Source organism: Lissotriton helveticus, chromosome 6 (assembly GCF_964261635.1).
Source record: "Lissotriton helveticus chromosome 6, aLisHel1.1, whole genome shotgun sequence".
In the NCBI taxonomy this organism is placed as follows: domain Eukaryota; kingdom Metazoa; phylum Chordata; class Amphibia; order Caudata; family Salamandridae; genus Lissotriton; species Lissotriton helveticus.
The window spans coordinates 1,946,470,757-1,946,483,873 of record NC_136067.1 but is presented as its reverse complement, the minus strand read 5'-3'; the positions used below and the strand labels follow the sequence as shown (position 1 = coordinate 1,946,483,873).

Genomic DNA, 13,117 nt, shown 5'->3' with positions numbered 1-13,117 from the left:
CCGAGGCACGATCGACGCCGAAGACGCGATGCCGGACATCTCGACGCCGCTGATCATCGTGTGCTTCACTTTTCCAAGGTACTGTGTTGTGGGGGTCTGCTGCGACTCCGGGCTCGACGTAGCGCTCCTCGCGGTCGACGCCGAACCTTTGGATTAACTTTGCCTCGACGTCGTGTGACTCCTGTGGGGGTTACATTGTTGCCAAGAACTGTGATTTAAAGAAGAAGAGTTGCTTTTGTTACTAAAGACTTTGTGCTAAGAAGAAACTACACTTGAACTATTATTTTTCCTTCCAAGAGTATTTATTAAGATTGTGGTATATTTTTGTCGTTATTTGGTCTTGTGCTAAGCCTTATATAAACATCCTTATTTTTATAATACTACTGTGTCGTGTCCATTTGTAGTGTATTCACTTTATTACTGTATGTGGTCATAAATGCTTAACACACAGCCTCTGAGATAAGCCTGTCTGCTTTGCCAAGCTACCAAGGGGGTGAGCAGGGGTTATCTAAGTGTTTAATCCCCTTGCCCTGACTAGAAAAGGTGTGTCCCTATTTGTCAGAAGTGTATACCTCTGCCAACTAGAGACAGCCGCTTCGAACAACTTATCAGTGGTTCTGGGACGCCTGCAGAAATGGCTTTTTAAAACTTTGGATCAAGTGAGTTTAGCTTGGATTTCCTCTAAAGTGATATTTCTGGTCGCTATAGGGGAATTGTCATCTTTGATTCTCACCTATCCTTACTAAAAGTCTTTCCAGCATAGGGTCGTCATGAGGCTAGAGTTTCACCCTAAAGTTCCTTCCACTTTTCACTTCTCTCAGGAGATTATTTTCCCAATTTTCTGACTCCACCTAACATTGCATCCTCCCGGGATGTCCGTAGAGCTCTTTTGGTGTACCTGGAGCAGGCAAAACCATTCTGGCCTCTCAGTCTCAATTTGTTTCTCACGGGGCAGCCTGTAGAGGTCAAAAGACATTGAGCACTACTATCAGTAGATGGGTCTGGCAGGCGATTGCTCATGCCTATTTTTCTATGGAGTTGGATTTGCCAGACAGTGTCATTGTAAGGTCTACCAGAGCAGTGGCTGCTTCTTGGGCCCCCGGCAGGAGATCTGCTGAGCCGCTGCATGGGCCAGTTCTTTCACACTACAAGTTGGATTTGTTCTCACGAGAGACAGACAATTTTGGTAAATCAGTATTAAAAACACCAATGAAGTAATTGTTCAAAAATATATTTCTCATTCAGAAGCATATATTTGCCCCTGACCTGATCTTTTCTTGCACTCGGGTACATCCTCCTATGTTAGTACTATGAAGAGGAGGACTTCTGTAGGAGGAATGAATTAGGGACATATGTAATTTCCATTTTGCGATTCTCAAATAGCGATTTTTAAGGAATCGCTATTTGAGAATTGCAAAATGGAATGTAGGTAATAAATCACAATTTGTTAGCGAATCTCTAAAATTCCTTAATTGCCATTAGCAAATTGCGAATCGCAATTAATGAATGAGTGTCCCATTCATTCCTATGGGCCAAGAGGCCCATCGGAATGAATGGGGATGCATTCTCAAATTGCGATTTCCTATGAGAAAATCGCAATTTGAGAATCCCAATTCCAAGGCTGCCAGGGTGTCCAAAGGACACCTGTTGCACCCCTGGAATGTGCCTGTAAGTACATGTGGCGCACAGACATGCCCTAAGGGCATGTCTGTGCGCCACATGGCACTTTGAATTAAAAAAAAAATGCATTTTGACAGGAAATTGCAAAATACCATCTACTTGGAGTAGATGGTATTTTGCGATTCCTTAAGCCAAAATCGCAATTTGCAAGGCACCCCTACATAGCATTTAAGGAATCGCAAAATTGCGATTCCTTAAAGGCTTGAGCAAAATAAGGAATAGCAATTTTTGTGATTCCTTATTTTGCTATGTGGCCCATACATACCAAAACGCCGTTTGCGATTCGCAAAGGCTGAAATTCTGCGAATTCCGTCATTTGTGAATCGCAAACGGCTTCCAACATATGCCCCTTAGAAACTTACATCAAGGTTTTTAGCAAGTATAGTAAATACCTGCTATTCCTAGTGTCCTCTTGAAAAATATGCATAACATACAGAACAGGTATTTAACACATTGAGTTCTGCATGTTTTGCCTTTTTTACGTGCCTGATTTATTTTGATCAGTTTTCCATGTCAGATGCTAAATTAAAGGGGGGCGGTATTGAGCCTCAACTTATACTGAGGGCATAAGACTGGAGAAACCCACACCTACAGTACATTTTTTTGTAAATTAGACCCAGAATGCTCCAGCAAACGGAGACATGCTATGGGACAAGATGACTTTAAAATCCTTGACTTTCCTGTGCACCTGACTAAATATGTAGAGGGTAATTGTTTTGTTCCTGCTGTTATAAGTTCTAGACCTATAGCAGACCTTCAACGCATGTTTCTTTCTTTCCATGGACTTATTTTATATATTTAAAACTGCATCTAGACTGTAAACATTGATATAAATTGTGTTATCATCACAGTATTCACTATCTAAACATAACTACCATATGTGGGAAGGGGGATCTGGTCCGAAATCTATGTATTGATATTTCATTAAGCAACATTTGTCTTGACTTACATACACACAAATTGGAAAGCTGGAGAATGTAAACAGATGGGGCTTCAATATTTTCAAATCTGACATATCTTAAGTATTTTATACCAGAAACATCACACAATTTATTGTTTATAGCTATGTACTTACAAGTGCTTTTTAGTAGGAGTTTTTTTCTCTCACGCGGCTCACCAACAGTAATTTGGCAAGCGCTTGCATGAAATAATCAATCAGTAGACCGCCTCCTGGCGAGATTTCTCATCGCATGGGTTCGAGGCAGGTCGCGACCACTCACATTGAGAAATCTGCCATTTCCATCGGCGAAGTTGCAGCTCGCGTAGAATGTCTAATCGACGGCCAGAAAGCAGCAGCACCCTGTGGCGCGACACGTATTGCCATATGTGCTGATTTTACAGCATGGGACAAACTCCTGCTAAAAATCTGTGCAAGCAGGGTGACTTAACACCTTCGACGCTCATGACGAGCTGAGCTCGTCATGAGCCACGGCGCTCCGGTGCTCATGACGAGCACAGCTCGTCATGGCCCGTGGAAGGCTCAGGTGCGGGGAGAATTCCCCTCCTGTGCTCAGCGTTCCACGGGAGTCAATACACCTGTGACGAGCTCAGCTCGTCATGAGCACCGGAGCGCCGTAGCTCATGACGAGCTGAGCTTGTCATGAGCATGGGGGCGCTGTGCGCGCCCCCTCCCCCCCAGCACAGCGGGGGAATAACCCCCGCAGCGAAGGGGTTAACTAACTCCACCCCTGCAAGGTACATGTAGGGGTCCCCCTCCCGACTCGATCAGGAGCTGTAAGGCCAGGCTACTCTACTGAAGGGGCCCCTCACACCCCAGGGGCTGCAGGGGCCTCTGTTACTCTACGAAATATGTTGTTTTGTGCACTCTCTCAATTTACAGTATGCTGAAATGAATACATAAATACTTATGACTTCTCTTGCAAAAATAAATACAAATATATATATTTTTTACGTAATTGTCTAGTATCTCCCAATATGATCATGTGCAAGCTGGGATTGAAGCAAGGCTTTTTCCGGGTTAACACTTTACGCAATTCAGTGGGTACATAGATATTTTTTTCTCTTTACAAATTTTGATCAAACCCCATGCTTTGTCTTAAGTTCTTTGAGGAGATAAATCAATGCACTGTGATAAATGTATCTGGATTTTGTATGTTTGAAAAAGACTGGTGATGGTATTTTAATGAATAAGCTAGAATGAAAACCAGTCTATCTACTGTTGCTCAGTGCATTGAGACTGCTCACAAAGCTAAAAGTCTTTATTCATTGTCAATCATTCTTTCATTAATTTATCCACCCACTCCTAATAGTCATTCATTCATTGTGCCATGCAGACAGTTCGCCAATCTTTATCCAATCAATAATTGGGCATGGTTCTAAAATGAAAAATGTGCTATGAAATTATATTTGTAATTTGATTAAAAAAATGTCTTGGTGGTGGAACACCCGCCTCTCCAAACTCCCTTACAGGTCAGGCTTGTTTGCTGCGTGCTGTATGAAGGCTATTCTCAGTACTTAATTTGAGCTGGTGGTTGTAAGTGGATCCCACTGGCACTTAGTTTTGGGTACCAGCACTTATTTTTTGCTCAACAGAGTCTGACTCTGAGCAACAGCCCAAACAAATTACTATAAACACGTCAAAGCTGCCCGTAAAAACAACATAGCCCAACAACTCACAGAAGCTGGCAATTCTCCGAAAGAACTCTATAGGATTCTTGAGACATTTGTCAAGCCTATGGCATGTGTAAGTCCGGATGACTTCTCACAAAATCTATGTGAGGAAGTCTCCCTATATTTTGAAAATAAAATAGAATCCATTTATGATAAAATTCTAGCATCTCAAACAGGTAATGGCACTCTGATTGTCCCCCTCCCCACTGAAAACACTAACTTCAGGCTGACCACTTTCCCTCCTATCAATAATAGAGAGCTTCTAACATTAATGACCCATGTAAAATCCGGGTCTCCGGATGACCTTATTCCTGCTAAAACCTTAGCCTCCCTGAGTATTCTGTTAGGCCCCCATATTCAAGATGTAATCAACCAGTCTTTGAAGAAGGGTTACGTACCAACTGAATGGAAAAGAGCGGTGGTGAACCCCATCCGTAAGAATGCTGCCCTCCCCTGGACGGAGCTCTCCAACCTCCGGCCCATCTCCCTCCTACCATATCTAAGCAAGCTGGCCGAGAAACATGTCAACGCACACCTGTCCAATTACATCGAGGCAGCGGGCGGCCTAGACCACTCTCAATCTGGTTTTAGGCAAAACCATAGCACAGAATCAGCCCTCCTGTCAGTGACTGATAACATCAGGATGTCACTTGACGGGGGGAGCTCAGTGATTCTGGTGCTATTGGACTTGTCCGCTGCCTTCGACACGGTGTCGCACAATATTCTTCTCGGCCGCTTGAGGGAGGTGGGAGTAAAAGGGACCGCCCTTGCGTGGCTTGAAAGCTTTCTTGCGGACAGGCAACAAGGTGTCAAATTAGGCTCCCACAAATCCATCTGTAGGAAGCTCACCAAGGGAGTGCCACAGGGCTCATGCCTGAGCCCCACGTTATTTAACGTATATGTGGCCCCCTTGGCGGACATCTTAAGATCTTACGGGTTCTCCCCAATCTCCTACGCTGATGACACCCAGCTGTTGTTTCCCTTCCAAACCATCACACCTGCAGTCCTGCAATCCTTTCAAAATGGAATGAGAGCTGTGGCAGGTTGGATGGCCCAGAACTTCCTCCAATGCAATGTGACTAAAACCGAAGTCATGTTGTTTGGAGGGGCCACCCTGCTTTGGTCCCCGGACTGGTGGCCACTTGAGCTAGGACCTGTCCCCGTGCCAAAACAGACCATCAAAAATTTGGGAGTACGCCTAGACCAAACATTGACACTAAAAGACCATGTCAACCAAGTCACGGGAATTTGTTTCCGAGTAATTGGACTCCTACGACGCATCTTCCCCTTCCTGCCTGACACCCACAGGAAAACGCTGGTACAAGCACTGGTCATCGGACGGGTAGACTATTGTAATGGTCTACTCATCTCTGCCAATTCAAGAACAATTGTGCAGATTGCAAGTGGTGCAGAACACTGCAGCAAGACTCATCTTGAATGCCCCTCCGCGAACCCCATCACGCCCACTCCTCTCTTACCTTCACTGGCTCCCGGTGAGACAACGCGTCAACTTCAAACTATGTTGCATAATGCATAAGTGTATACATGGGTCCGGTCCCAAATACCTAAGAGACATCTTTGTCCCTTACTCTCCTGGACGTGCCCTGCGCTCCAGTAACACCATGTTGATGCAAGTGCCCAGAGTGACCAGAGCAAGACAGGGAGGCCGGGCCCCCTCACTCAAAGGCCCCTTGTTATGGAACTCCCTGCCTCCACTGCTGAGACAAATCCCTAATCTCCTCTCCTTTAGGAAAAAAATAAAAACATACCTATTTACCCTAGATTAATTTCCTCCTGCTTCCCTACACTGTCATCCCCTAATATGTTTTTCAACCCTTACAGAAGCTACGCGCGGAGATACCCCTTCGGGGCTGATTCAGGCGCGTTATAAGAATATAAATAAACAGAGAGAAAAATACAAAAGGGGGAAAGAAGGATGAAGAGAAACAAGGTAAAACTGAGAAAAAGAAAGAACGCGGGTTTGAAAAGAACCTGTAAAAGGGGGGAAAGGAATACGGAGAGTCTCGTGTTAAGAAAAGAGGCATGAAGTGGAATCAAAACTATGCAGCCCCCTCACTTGATAGAGAAAGCAGCAGACTTCTCAGCAAAGCTGTGGGCACCGCCACTTATTCTTTTACAAATTAAGCACTGGCAAATCTGAGAAATTGAGTCAGGGTTGTTCTCACTGTGGCCATTACTAAGATGGTCAGAGAAATATCATACACACTGAGGGAACATTTTCCAAAGCACAGGTTTCAGTGTTGTTGTAAGAAACAAACAACTGGTTTCAGAAACATCTGTATTCGGAGGCCATAACTTGCATTGTTGTATTTGTGAGCTCTGGAGCACTCGTTAGAGTAGCTGAACGCTTTACAAGTGCCAGTTGATTTGATTGTTTTCATTTTTGTGTTCTGATGTTATAAAAAGGGCTGCCAGGGACGGTGAAGAGACCATGTGTTGCAGAAATACGACACCATCCTGCAAGTGGAAGGCATGCTTATGATGCTCATTTTCATAAAATGTCTTTTAACTATGCAGGCATCGGCCACCATAACTACAACAAGCCTTACGCGTGTTCACATCCCTCTTAGCTGTGAGACAGATGTAGTCAGTGCTGGCCTGGCCTTTTGGCCAGTTTGGCACTACCAGGTGGGCCAGCTTGAAAGGACCAGAGAGAGGGCCCTAAAAAATATTCCCAGCCCTAAAACCTACCCAGAATCCCCTAAACCCTTAACACTGCCCCAACCCCCTTAGCTCTTAAAAATACCCTAACCCGAGCCCTAAACACTACCTTACCGCCCAAGCCCTAAAACCTACCCCAGCCCAAGCCCTAAAAATCACCCAGCCAACCCCCGAGCCTTAAAAACTACTCCAATCCCCCCTTGAGCCCTAAAACCAACTTGACCCCACTCAGCCCTGAAAATAACCCTAATCCCCGCAGCCCTGAAAACAACCCAGAGATCTAAAAACTACCCTCAACCTGAGCCCTAAAAACGACCCCAAACATTTGAAAAAGACCCCCAAAACATGGCTTCAGCCCCACTTCCCAATCCTTCCTCTTCCTGTACCTGCCCATCCCAGCATCTAGACCACACACTGCCTTATTCACGTGTGGTTAAAGCATATGTGTGGTTATGACAATTGTGGTTCCGCTTGCGGGGAAATGGTACACGTGGCTGAGCCCACGTTGTAAAGGCTATTTCCTCTGAAAAAACTGCTAAGAACTTCAGCGGACTGACACAAATGTGCAATGGACAAAGAACTCGGACTCAAAACAGACCACTCACTGAATCGGTCTGACCCAAAGCTCTCGTCTGTTCATGACTGAAGGTACTTGAGTGAACCAGACCTAAAAACACAAGAAGCCTTACATAAAGTAACTTGAAATGTACAGAGAACAGAAAATTTTAACAATACAGTCCAAGCTTTGAGGTGATTGCGAGAAAGCACAGGCTGTGACGTATAAACCCCAACAGAAGATTCCTGTTTCAACCATATATGGCCGTCCCCCCATTTATCTGAGATTTCAATTACTGCATCTACGTTGAGCAATGCATTGTTAACATTAAATTCACATCAGATTATCAATGGAAATGTACACTGGTAGTAGTATGGGTGAGCCGTTGTGTAGTTCCTACCAATCCGTAGGACCTGCGCATTTTTCGACCAACAGAAACTAAGGCATTGGTGTCAAGACTGGTTCCAGACATCCCGCAGGATATGTTCGCCTATAGACCAGCTAGCTCACTGTAAGCCCCTCTAACCTTACCAGGGAGCGAATGGTTTCTGGCAACAACTGAACATGACAAGCCTGATCCCTCAGGATCGAGGAAACAGTACAGAACCTTTCGCTCAGTCACTTGTGCTCACTCATTCTCATAGAAATATACAGAAAGTACACAGTAGAAAATTTTTAATACTAATTATTGAACCAACGTTATTCTTGCATAAAATAGGTTTGTTGCAATGATTTGGAGACAGAAGCAGATAAAAGTGATTGCAAGCACCAAAGGTGAAACAGAACCCCTTCCAGGACTGCGAGTTCACTCCCCCTTCTACTTTGTGGCCCCCATTCATTACACCGTTCCTATCATATATTGCAAGGTACACAGATTATGGTGTAAAAGACCGCAGTTTTTATTGCACAATACATAAACCATGGATCAACAGTTCACAATGTTTAGGGTTGGTCATTCGCGACCCTTGTCTTTTGTCATAAATTACATTGCTTGATGATCATGTACCACTTGTCTTGTTTCTTTCTCTCTGACGGCGCTAAACCTGAGCAGTGGTTAGTCTTGCCAGTGTGACAGGGTTTACGGATTCCTGTCTTCTCTTGCTACCAACCTCGTGGGTTGCCGTTTAAGCCTGGTCCAGGCTGAAAGTGCTGTTCCGCTTGGCCTGTACCTTTGCTGACCTGTCGCCTGCTCCTCAGTGCCCCTGCCGTGTGGCATCCCAGGGGCTCTATCCGGGCAGCCCTTCGATCCTGGCTGACCCTGTGTACTGTTGCATGCTCACCTGTGCCCTTGCCGCGAGGCATCCCAAGGGCACCTGTTGAGCATTTCTTCTACCTAATTTATTCTGTTTTGTGGGTACCTTTCTGTCCTGCTCCTGCCACGCTGCCAATGGTTACCCGACCGGTGGCAGCTCCCCCATGCAACCCAAGCCCTCCTGAAAACCCGAGCTGCTCCAGAATTCAGAACATGGTTAGGATGAACATGTCGATGCCCACCCCGGTCAGATGCACCCCATCCTCGGCGTGGTAACCTGGTGACCTAATGTTGATGAGCCCATGTCTCACAAATCCCCAGCAGTTAGCCCTGCAAATCTTTGCCATTCTCTTGTTGAGCTTCTTTCTTGACCTGTCCACTGTCCCTGGGTTGATGGCCCCCGGCATGCTCGTGGTGCTATAATTTCTGATTGGATCAGTTCTGCCGGGCAGAGCATTTTTGACAGAGCCGCCTGATGTCATGGTGCTCAGCAATTCCCTCCTCCCTACTTTTGCCAGGTCATTCCTTCCCAAGTGAATGATGATCGCATTCAGCCCCCCTCTAGTCCGTAGTTCTCTTTGCATTGTCGGGAGCAGCTGCTCCCACCTCATGCCTGGTTGTCCCATCCATTTCACCTCCGTGTGTCCCAGCCATATCCCATGGAAGTCCTTGTGCGCCGGCGCACAGCGTTGCGCAAGTGTGAGGTATGAGTGCCCCACGATCCATACCAAGCGCCGACCCCCCTATCGGACCTGTTGAGAGTAGGGGAGTTTAGGGATCTGTGATCCATATATATCTTTTGTATGCACCCGACAGCCATCTTTCCAGTGATTTGATACCCTAGGCTCCGAGCCCCACCTTTGCCGCTGTGGAGACAGCCCCTATCCAAAAGGAACATGACCCGAACTCCGGTAAGCCTGCCTTTCCTGGTGCTTTCCCAGGGCACTGCTGTGAACTGGATAAGTTCCGTTGAGCTGTCTAAATATGGGGCCGGTCGCTGGCAACCCTTGATTCGCATAGCACTTCATGTTACACACGGGGCAGCATGCCGTCTCCGCAATGCAGTTAATGCCTGTGTCCCTCCCTTTGCTTTTTTGATCAGTCTTTGACCTTCTCGGGTGAACTATCATGAAGCCGTACCCTATGTAAAGGTCCCCCATCTGTATGCATGTGTGCCCCCCAGGCTGTTTCTTGGCTGGCGCTACTAGTTTGCTTACTCGGTAAAACATGGCCAGGGTGAAAGATGCTCTAAATAACTGTCTTTTTTATATGCCCCTCCGGGCATAATCCCTCCAGCTCCTGCAGGACTAATTTTAATATGTTATGAGTCAATAGATCTAGTTCTGTCTGGGCTGTAGCTTCCCCTATCCATTCATTGCTGCTCTAATATAAAAGGATCCCGTTGGGTCGCTTCTTGTTGCCAGTTTGGCAAAATACACTACTGTGTTTTGGTGTACCAGTGCCCATGTCTGGGATTTACCTTCCTGGAAGGCATCCGCCAAGAAACGTTCCACTTCTTTTTGCGTAACCCTGCTGGGTGACTCCACCCTGGTTGCCCTCTGGAAAGTTTTCTAGCGCCTACTGTATTTGCCTGCAGTTTTCGGGGCCACCAGTGTTTTCAGGGTCCCTTCATGAACTCCCATATTCGCCGAGGCAGTGGAGTCATGTCCTGCTTGCGGCGCCAATTCCCTGAATCTGTCCTACTGAAAACGAGAGATGGCATCCGCTATTGAGTAGTCCATTCCTGCAATGTGTTGCGCCCTAACTGCAATGTTCGCCCCTAGATGGAGGTTTACCATTCTACGCAGTAGCCGCACTACTGCCGGGCACTTTGCAGATCCAATGTTGATCGCCTGTACAACTCCATGGTTGTCTGACCACATTGCAATCTGCCTGTTTGCTAGCCTCTCTTTCTGGATGGTAAAAGCCACTATGATGGTGAAAAATTCCAGTAATGTGATATTTGTTGTAATCCCGGCCCAATTCCATGTCTCAGGCCAGCGTGCCGGCGTCCATGCGGTGCCCATGATTGCCCCAAAACTTTGCCCACCAGCGGCATCTGTGAACAGTTCCAGCAGCTCTGATGTCACCCACATTGCTCTCTACATGAGCGACCCATTGAACCCATCTGTGAAGGCATGCCATTGGCTCAGGTCCTTCTTTACCCCCTGTGTGATGCGAACCCTGTGGTGCTTCTTTGACAGTCCGTTTGATAAACAATGCTAATCACCCGGCAAAAGGCCGTCCGGCCGGGATCACTCTGCCAGCAAAATCCAGGGGCATATTATCAAGCAGAGCGTTAACATTAACAGCGCTTTAGCGGGAAGCCCATGTTCACACCAGAAATGGGCTTCTATGGGAATTCCCAAGGGTGTATTATCAAGCCCATTATCGCCGATTTAACAGCAGTTTTCTGCCGCTAAAGCGGCGATAATGTTAACGCTGTTTCTTGATGAAATGCCCCTCAGTTTCCAGATCAGTTGTTGCAATTCTGTCAAGGTGGCCTTCCTCTTGCTTTGGAGCTGCCTTATCAACTGCTGCAGCTCTGTTCCTTTGCATCCCTTTCATGGTGTCCAGCTCTATCCCCAGAAAGGATAGCCTTGTCTTTGGGCCTTCTGTCTTTTCTGGTGCCAGTGGCACCCCCAGCTCCTTCGCCAACTCTTTGAACTGTTACAGTAGGCTTGCACATTCGTTGGTCCCTGGCTACCCTATAAACAGGAAGTCATCCAAATAATGCAGATGTCCACACACCGGGTGGCGTCTTCCCACTTCGCATTCCAAGGAACTACTGAACGTTTCAAAATAGGCACAAGATATCCCACAACCCATTGGTAGGCATTCGTCATAGTAGTATGATCCATCCTGCTGGAAACCCAACAGGTGGAAGCTGTGGGGGTGCACAGGCAAGTGAGTTCTCTGCCCCATCTGTCTATTCTGATCCACTTCTTCGTCTAGTGACACGTAGGACACTAAACAGCTCCCTAGATCTCGACCGTCGTTCACTGACTTGCCCTCTGGGTAGGATAGGTGATGGATGAGGTGGTACTTCCCCACCTCCTTTTTTGGCACCACCACTAGTGGGATACCATCAAGTTTTCCATTGGGGGCTCTTGAAAGGGGCCCACTACTCTTCCTAGTCCAACCTCTTTCCCAACTTTTTGCCGAGCCACTTCCGGGTTTTCCCTCACAGATTTCACATTCTGGATACATCTTGGGCCAACCTTGCCTCTGTATGCTATTTTGAAACCTTCTGTGAAACCCATGGCTAAGAGTTGCCCATCTGCATGCTTCAGGTATGTGGGAGCTCCACATCAGAAAAGCATTGCCTCGTCATTGCCACTGTAAGAAGCAGCGGACTTCGTCGCCCAGCGGATCAGCGAATCTCTCCTGGACGGATCAACGGCCTGAGAGGAGTGGGAGTTACAAGCAGTTAGCTGCAGCAGACAGAGCACTGCAGTGGACAGCCGAGCGATACTAGCCAGTTCCCTCCAATGTGGAGCAGTGCTGCGGAGGAACGGAGGATCGGATTCAGTGGTGGCGAGCGAGCAGTGCAACTCCCAGGGCCTAGGCCAGTGAGGGAGGGCCTCCGGCAAGCACCTGCTGCATTGAGGGCTTCCAGTCCTGTTCTTAAAGCAAGGGCCTGCAGTTGAAGGTGGGCACGTACAAAAGTGAACGCTGCGGAGCCATGGGGTTTGTAAAGATAAGGCAACATTTGCTCAGCACCTTTTTGTTTAAAGACAGCATCAGCGAAGTGCTGCAGAATACACCCGGGTCTGGTGTGGGGAAAAAAGCAGGAAACCGACCATATGGCGGGAAGAAAACGACGACGGCCGGCACGCTTCCAAGATGCAGAGGAGTAGCTGAGGCTGTTCAGAGACACGGCGAGGGACGCCGGACCAGCGTTGGATGACGACCTGGAGGCCATACTGCAGACAGCCTGAGCCCGGATCGAATGGAAAGGGAAGGAATGGGTGGACTAATGTTATATCCTACATAATTATTTATCATGTATTCCTGCCTTGCTACCATCTTCATTCCACTTTGCTGGCGACCTGCACGCTGCTCTGCCAGACAGCGCTTTGCGCTTTTTAAAAAAACGCTCGTTTATTTTGATTTTGCTTAAATTTAATTTAGCGCGTCCCTGTTTTTAACAGGGCACTGGCCCCTACCTTGCACTATAATAGTGGAACCACCGCTGCTTAGCGGGTCCGGGATCTGGGGGCTCTCAGCCTGCTGCCGCATTTATGCCGCCATCTTGGGTGTGGGTGCGACGCTGTAGAGTCGCCGGACCGAGCGCTCTAGCTCTCTGGGCCTCC

The 13,117-nt window shown here is 47.2% G+C and overlaps 1 long non-coding RNA gene across 2 annotated transcripts in view; it reads right to left on the bottom strand.

Annotated features, from left to right (window-relative positions):
• LOC144763914 (uncharacterized) overlaps window positions 1–13,117 on the bottom strand; it is a 685,449-nt gene that overhangs the window by 263,486 nt on the left and 408,846 nt on the right. The gene's annotated exons all lie outside the window — the stretch shown is intronic.